General features: G+C 41.6%; 2 long non-coding RNA genes across 2 annotated transcripts; both read right to left on the bottom strand.

Moving 5' to 3' along the window:
• Positions 1-2869: 2869 nt before the first annotated feature.
• LOC132891133 (uncharacterized) lies at positions 2870-3809 on the bottom strand. The gene is made up of 3 exons (XR_009655282.1): positions 3746-3809; positions 3440-3599; positions 2870-2946 (listed from the first exon to the last, which is right to left on the bottom strand). It is a non-coding gene; the product is annotated as an uncharacterized LOC132891133 (long non-coding RNA).
• Positions 3810-4564: 755 nt separating this feature from the next.
• Positions 4565-5095, bottom strand: LOC132891132 (uncharacterized). Its single transcript, XR_009655281.1, has 4 exons — positions 4997-5095; positions 4842-4901; positions 4700-4729; positions 4565-4589 (listed from the first exon to the last, which is right to left on the bottom strand). It is a non-coding gene; the product is annotated as an uncharacterized LOC132891132 (long non-coding RNA).
• Positions 5096-8713: the final 3618 nt, after the last annotated feature.

The following is an 8713-nucleotide window of genomic DNA, read 5'->3' as shown; positions in this document are numbered from 1 at the left end:
ATAAATGGGATTGACCCGACTAAACTTAACATTAATGAGCAGACAAACAAACAAGAACACACAAAAGAAGCACCGGACCGGAGAGCGAAGAGCCACTGCGTCTATGTGTGCCACCATCTTCTTTCCATTTGGAAGCTTGTGCTACCAACAGGACAACCTGGTGGTCTACAGTTTATACAGCTGCCAAGTACTTTGAAGAGACCCGTCAGTGTCAACTCATTGATGCCAGATCCAGACGGAAGGCGGCAGCAAGAAACCCAGTTATAATGACTCACCACTGTCATCATTGTCAACATATGTGGCTCACATATTGGACTTGTGAGCCACATACAGTGGTGTTTGAAAGTTTGTGAACCCTTTAGAATTTTCTATATTTATGCAGAAATATGACCTAAAACATCATCAGATTTTCACACAAGTCCTAAAAGTAGATAAAGAGAACCCAATTAAGCAAATGAGACAAAAATATTATACTTGGTCATTTATTTATTGAGGAAAATAATCCAATATTACATATATGTGAGTGGCAAAAGTATGTGAACCTCTAGGATTAACAGTTAATTTGAAGATGAAATTAGAGTCAGGTGTTTTCAATCAATGGGATGACAATCAGGTGTGAGTGGGCACCCTGTTTTATTTAAAGAACAGGGATCTATCAAAGTCTGATCTTCACAACACATATTTGTGGAAGTGTATCATGGCACAAAAAAAGGAGATTTCTGAGGAGCTCAGAAAAAAGCATTGTTGATGCTCATCAGGCTGGAAAAGGTTACAAAACCATCTCTAAAGAGTTTGGACTCCACCAATCCATAGTCAGACAGATTGGAGGAAATTCAAGACCATTGTTACCCTCCCCAGGAGTGGTTGACCAACAAAGACCACACTAAGAGCAAGGCATGTAATAGTCGGCAAGGTCACAAAGGACCCCAGGGTAACTTCTAAGCAACTGAAGGCCTCGCTCACATTGGCTAATGTTAATGCTCATGAGTCCACCATCAGGAGAACACTGAACAACAATGGTGTGCATGGCAGGATTGCAAGGAGAAAGCCACTGCTCTCCAAAAAGAACATTGCTGCTCATCTGCAGTTTGCTAAAGATCATATGGACAAGCCAGAAGGCTATTGGAAAAATGTTTTGTGGATGGATAAGACCAAAATAGAACTTTTTGGTCGAAATGAGAAATGTTATGTTTGGAGAAAGGAAAACACTGCATTCCAGCATAAGAACTTTATCCCATATGTGAACCATGGTTGTGGTAGTATCATGGTTTGGGCCTGTTTTGCTGCATCTGGGCCAGGACGGCTTGCCATCATTGATGGAACAATTAATTCTGAATTATACCAGTGAATTCTAAAGGAAAATGTCAGGACATCTGCCCATGAACTGAATCTCAAGAGAAGGTGGGTCATGCAGCAAGACAACGACCCTAAGCACACAAGTCATTCTACCAAAGAATGGTTAAAGAAGAAAAAAGTTAATGTTTTGGAATGACCAAGTCAAAGTCCTGACCTTAATCCAATTGAAATGTTGTGGAAAGGACCTGAAGCGAGCAGTTCATGTGAGGGAACCCACCAACATCCCAGAGCTGAAGCTGTTCTATATGGAGAAATGGGCTAAAATTCCTCCAAACCAGTGTGCAGGACTGATCAACAGTTACCAGAAATGTTTAGTTGCAATTAGTGCTGCACAAGGGGGTCACACCAGATACTGAAAACAAAGGTTCACATACTTTTGCCACTCACAGATATGTAATATTGGATCATTTTCCTCAATAAATAAATGACCAAGTATAATATTTTTGCCTCATTTATTTAACTGGGTTCTCTTTATCCATTTTAGGGACTTGTGTGAAAAACTGATGATGTTTTAGGTCATATTTCTGCATAAATATAGAAAATTCTCAAGGATTCACAAACTTTCAAGCACCACTGTGTGCTCTCATCGCTAAGAAGATTGCAAAAGTCAGCCATCATCAACCACAATGGGCCACCTGAAAAATAATTAAAAAACAGTCCATGTTGTGCTTTTCTAGGAAAACAATCAATGAGAGGGTGATGTGGTGAAGTTCTGATGAGTTAGTGATGTAGTCAAGACCAAGGCAGGGTGAAACCGAGTCAAGACCAGGCCCAGACCACCCAGATAGCAAAAGGGCGTTGATTCGACAGGGAATCATCGGCATGTTCTTCGACCATATGCCGTCGAATCATCGTGGATCACCGGCGTTGATTCAACACCGCTTTGCTCATACGAGTTTGCGTTGAAACGACATTGAAAAGTGGATGGTGGCCGACAGAGAATAGACCCCCTTTCACCCTTTATTCAACTACAGATTTCGGTCGATTTATAGTTTAATTTTCGGCGATGATTCATCCAACTTTACTTCCTGTTTTATGTACAACAGGAAGACTACAAATTAAGCAAAACAGGCTAAATTAAACTAGCTAACAATAAAGCATCGAGGCTCTTGCCTAGGATGAACAAACACATGCATACTTCAACCATGAAAGTGAAACTTAATTTATATCAATGTGCGTAGGCTACGTCCTGTTTTATGTACAACAGGATATAAAAATGCATGCAACAATGCACCTCTCCTAATGTTTGTCAAGCTATCTAATGAGGCATAACTTTTAACATTTATAAGGAACAGAACACACTTGAACAAGTTCTTAGAAACATTTTATGATTTATTTATAATTTATAATTGTGGCCTATATTCCTCTTGCGGTGCAGACACCTGTACATGGAAACAGAAAAACATAACCAAAATTAATTTGATGCAGCATTGATAAAGAAAGTCAGCAGTAGGCTATGGGTTTCTAAATGCCACCCTACCTCACGTCTCCTCATCCCTCCCTCTCTCTCTGGCGCATACTTAAGCCACTTCTTGATTGCGTCACTAAAAGTAGTGTGTGTGCTCCCTGGCAGCTGCTTTTGTAGAGCATCTGAAAGAAAAAGAACAAAACAACATTGAGACTTTGCATGGTGATAATTGTTAAAGTTTGAGTTGTTAAGACTATGCACATCACACTCTAGTGGTAGGTGGCAAGTAATGGTACTAGTACAGAAAATATATGTAAAAATCAGAAACCATAGATGTGAATCTTGTGACAATTTAAACGGGATTAAAAAAAAAACATTTTAATTTCCCCATTGACACAAAGCGGAAATAGAAATGCCACTACCGGACCGTTCGTCACTCAGTCAGCCTCCCGGACTTGCCTGCACACCTGCTTTTTCTGAGTAAGGCGCCTGGTGAGTTTCTTAATCCTTTTTAATCCTTTGCATCTTTCACAATATGTTTGTCGTTGTCGTTATAATCGTAATGTTACAGTTAGTGAAGGAGTTATCAAAGAACGTTTAGAAGTAGTGTGCAAGTACTTGCGACAGCTTACTATTTTACCCTCTTTTACAGCTTTGTGCACATGCATAACCTACCAAACAGGACATCATGGATCTTGGTGTCCTTAAACGCAGTTTTTTCCCCCTTTCCAGCCCAGTTAAATTGGCTGGCCTAGCTGTTGACCAGGAGGCTACGCAGCATCTGCCTCACTGTGACCCCTACGTCGGTTCCTCCTCAAAGGGCTAAGGTAGACACCTGATAGAATAAAATGTAGCATGAAGACAATAATGAGAAAGTATTCAGTGTTTATCATTGTTTCATTGATTCACAATGATATTAAGTATTTGTGTTTCTTTTTGCAGGTGTTGCAGATGACTGGAAAGGAAAGACTCAATAAGTACCATTAGCTGCTTTTGTTTGGCATCTTCCTTCACCAGGGCCTCTGCTGCCAAAAACTCCTCCATGGTGGAGAGTGGGAGCTTGATTAGGGACGATGTCTGGGGTGTGTCTTGTCTCCCCATCTCTCTCCTTAGGGCCCTGACCTCTTGCGCCAGCCTTCCTACTTCCCCCTTCAGCTCCCTGTTTTCCTCCCTCAGCTGGCCAAGGAGAGCGATGACTGTGCTGATGCCCATGTCTGTTAAGTAACACCAAACATTAGGACTTTTATTTCATATTGCTGGTCATTTTTGAACAGTGATTACAGTTGATGACTCACCACGCAGCAACTGATTGTTCCCCTGTTGCGATGGCAGAGGTGTGGCTGAAATATCAGAGAGTACAATTTAGTTCACTTCAAGGTGCGCCTTAATTTAATTTCTGTTCTAAATTCACAATTTTCATGTTGATTGATTGATTTCCTCTTTGATTTACCATGGAAGCGGTGACGTGGCTGGGGTGAATCTGAAAAATTGTATAGTCAGTTGATCAAAATGCATCTACATAGATATTTGTTTGTCGTTTTTTTGTTTTTTTGCCGTTTTTGGCATAAATAAAGGCAATGCATAGTTACCATGGGTTAGTGGCTGGCTGTGAAGGAAAGGGCCTGGCGGGGTTTCTGAAGACGGTGAATCTGAAAAATAGTAAGCAGTCAGTTTTCCTCCCTCAGCTGGCCAAGGAGAGCTGTTAAGTAACACCAAACATTAGGACTTTTATTTCACATTGCTGGTCATTTATGACCAGTGATTACAGTTGTGGACTCACCACGCAGCAACTGATTGTTCTCCTGTTGCGATGGCAGAGGTGTGGCTGAAATATCAGAGAGTACAATTTAGTTCACTTCAAGGTGCGCCTTAATTTAATTTCTGTTCTAAATTCACACTTTTCATGTTGATTGATTGATTTCCTCTTTGACTTACCATGGAAGCGGTGACGTGGCTGGGGTGAATCTGAAAAATTGTATAGTCAGTTGATCAAAACGCATCTACATAGATATTTGTTTGTTGTTTTGTTTTGTTTTTTTAGTCGCTTATGGCATAAATCAAGGCAATGCATAGTTACCATGGGTTAGTGGCTGGCTGTGAAGGAAAGGGCCTGGCGGGGTTTCTGACGACGGTGAATCTGAAAAATAGTAAGCAGTCAGTTGATCAAAACATATCTTCACTTACTCATTGGTATTTTAATTTCTGGCATAAATAAAGGAAATGCATAGTTACCATGAGTTAATGGCTGGCTGTGAAGAAACAGGCCTGGCTGGGTGTCTGAAGACGGAAATGAAAGCATTATTATTTCAGACAACTTCTAGGTCTTTAGTAGAACAACAACAACAAGTGGTACAGATAGTCACCCTCATTAAGGGAGGGGAATTGCCACTCGCTGTCCAGCTGAGTGGTGTCAATAGATGGTGGCCTCCTCCCCCTACGGCTTGGTCCTGCCTCCTCCTCGCTGTCCTCCTCCAAATACCTTTTGTTTGGTCTTAAAAACAAACCCAGGACCTTACTGACACAGCTCAAAACACAAATGAAACAGTAATTTAACTTATAACTGCAAGTTGTGATTTAAAAAAGAAAACACTTTTACCGTCTTTTCCTTGGCCCCATCTCACCATCATCCGATTGCAGGTCTGCTGTAAGGTAGCCTTCCTCAAGCGATCGGGTCAGGTAACATCTTGCTTTGGCAAAGGTGCCTGAAAGGGAAGGCAGTCTTAATGAAATTGGCTTAATGCAGTATTGAAGTATTGTCATTGGTTTAATGAAGTAGCTATGCAGCTCACCACAGGTTGCCAGCACCCTTATTTTTTGATGGAATCACCATCCTTGTCCCGTGGGGGTGCAGTTCATGGCGGCCTTCACAGCTTTGTTTCCGCCAAAGGGTGGCCAGTAGCATCCCACTTCTCCGTCAACATCTACCACCCAGCTGGACGACACAACTGCTGCACTCCGGTCTTGGAATTCCACAACTTTCCAAATCTGTGCCATCTATAATAAAAAAAATAAAAAAAGTACTCCATGGAAAGGATAGTTAGTGCCTGCCATCCAGCTGGAGTACTCCAACTGTCCAGATTCCTTCTAATGCATAAGTAAAGATATGTTTCTTTGTGTGTGGGTTTTTTTTTTTTTTCTTCCCATATAGGTTTACGAATGGTGACGAAGAGGGATTGCCACAAAGGTCTCTCCATCTGGGAACAACACACATTTGCCCTGGACAACCTCAAGCCGGTCAACGTTAAGGCAGCTGTCTATGCCAAATACTCTGTAGCAGCCAATGCTTGTGGAGGGGCAAGGATAGTGGAAATATGACTCCCTCCTCTTGAATTTCATGTAAACCACAAAGACAGAGTCACCATGTTTAATTATGTTTTTCACCATTACGATTTCATTTTTAATCACTAGGCAATCATCGCCCTGCTTTGAAGAAAAACAGAAATCATTGAAATGCACTTTTTTAAATTGCTGGCCAGAACTTAAGTGTTGGGGTAATGGGCCCTCCTGGTGTGGGTGTAACAACTGTGGTTGTGTAGGTGGTGGTGGAAATAAACAAACTGGCTCCTCTGAAAGGCGTTTGACAACCTGTTGTAAAGGTTGAGATGGCTTGCGTAGCATTTTTTTTAGTTTACCGAAATAATTCTCGTAATGAAAGGATGAGATGTTGTCTAGGGAACCATACTGGCGGTACTCCTGTGTCAGATGTATTGTTTGATGTATGCTAAATACAATCTCGTCTTTACCATACACCTCTCCAAAATGCTTTACAAAAGCCATTAACAATTTTTCGGAAAAACAAACCATACTTTCAGAAATGTTTGGTGTGAGTAGCAAAAACATGGCCACAGAAAACAACATGAAGTTTTCATAGAGATCTTGTGGAAGAATGTCCCTCAGAACTAATGGCCCACTGTAAATCATAAATTGGCGGAGCTCTGCCGCTTTCCACCTATCAGTTTCGGCGAGTTCACGGGGTTTCCGTGCAAATTCAGCTGGAGTATAGGGACGAAGCTGTATTAACTTTTCGGAGATGGCTTTAATGGCTCTTGTAGGCTGCCTTGTAGAGTTTTTCCCCCTCATCCAAAAATGTATCAACTTTTTCATAACGCCAAGGCAACATAAATGCATATAATCTATTGGGAAGGCAGACACCATTTTCACCAGACCCGTCAGAGGACTTCTGTTGATGTGGTGGTCCTCATCTACCATATTTTCAAACTCCTCGTCTGACCTTAGCCTAACATCAGTCTCAGGATACGTCATTTTTTTCTGCCAAATACCAGTCTGATGGCATTTATCGCATCCGGAGTACCCATTATGGCATTTAATTTGTTTTACAAATGCTCAAGCAGGAGCATCACAAATGAAGGATGAAATGGCCACCCTCAGCTTTCTACCTCCAAATGTTACCCCATTGCAAAGCAGATCAGAGAGGTCTTTAACAAACTGCGTCAGATAATCAAACACATTGGAGGGTTTTCCAGGGCCACAAAAGATGCCAACTAAAAACGGTGTTCTGGTGTAATCGCAATCAATCAGTGCCAAAATAGGCCAAAACTGAAGCCTGGTGCTTTTGAAAATAGGGAGACCATCGATGTTAAATTGAACTCTTATTGTTTGAATAACATCTGGTAAATGGATGGTGCTTAATTTGGACAAAATTCCCTTTGCCAAGCCAAAATGGAAGTATTCCCCATTACCTACGGTCTGTAATGGTACTGCAGGCTTAGTGCCCAATAAGGTCCTAGCATCCTTGGGCAGTTCAGGGTGGCTTGTTCTCAAAATGGTCAACAGAGCAGTAATGGCAATCAAAGGCACAGAGAATGATGCAGCCCAGTGTTTTAATTTTTGGTGAAGCCCTGACTCTTCAAAAGAGTCACCATCAATATGACTGTCACTGTCACCCTCTGAAGACATGCTACTGCTGTCAGACTCTGCATCACTGCACCCTCCCAACTCAACAGAATCCCCACCATCCTCATCTAAACCCATTGATGATGCAGGCCTGGGTGATGCAATTGAAGGAGAGACTTGAGCAGCAGGATTACCCAGAGCTGACTCAAAATCGGACAGAATCTGCCTTTCTGACATTTCAGTAGCTGTCACAACACGTCTTCTTTTTGACCAATAAGAAGCCATGTTCTCTCCCCTAAAGAAATAAATGTCTGCAGTACCTTTTGAGGGAATGACGGGGTAGTGGTCTTCAGGTTCCATTGAGGTAAACATGGGGGGAACAAAGACAACAACATTTACGTCATTACATTTGAAATAACCTTACACACACACACACACACACACACACACACAGTTCAAACAATTGTTTTATAGAAAGTTCTGTTTTAATACCAACAATGTTTTAACAATGTCTGGAGTCATGTTCTAATGGCTGCGACCCATACTGCCCTACAAAGCCAAAAGACCTTAATATCACTTAAGGTCAACATGAGTTATTGCCATTTTTGGAACAGAGGACATCAGTTGTATCATGTGATGAATTATTTCGAGTCATTTCTGTTTTTTTCTGGTAACAATAAGACGTCGTTTTTACCGTAACTTCCAAAAGCAAAGGGAAAACCAAGGCAGAAGCCTGTAATGAGTCTGATGAGTTAAGGTCTTTTGGCTTTGTAGGGCAGTATAGGCCTACAGCGTTACAAAGCCCAGCCCCCTCAAGCCGGGTATAGAGCTACCGGTTATAACCACGGCCTATATACTCGATTGAAATGCTTTGTTTTCACTCCATCAAGACCACTACTTTGACTAGTTTTCGACTAAACAATGCATCTGCATGTTTATTGTATTAGTTGAGGGAATATAAGCAATTTTGTTCGTGGTACCTCAAACAAAGTGGTCACTACAGAAGCGTTGGTAGCTGGATAATCTTTAAAGTTCATGGCCGCGAGGCGCGACCCATGGCTACACAAAAGAACAGGTCAGCTCGAAACGACATGC

This window comes from Neoarius graeffei, chromosome 9 (genome assembly GCF_027579695.1).
Source record: "Neoarius graeffei isolate fNeoGra1 chromosome 9, fNeoGra1.pri, whole genome shotgun sequence".
Taxonomy (NCBI): Eukaryota; Metazoa; Chordata; class Actinopteri; order Siluriformes; family Ariidae; genus Neoarius; species Neoarius graeffei.
Note: the sequence above shows the minus strand (reverse complement) of the source record. Positions and strands in the feature narration are given on the sequence as shown.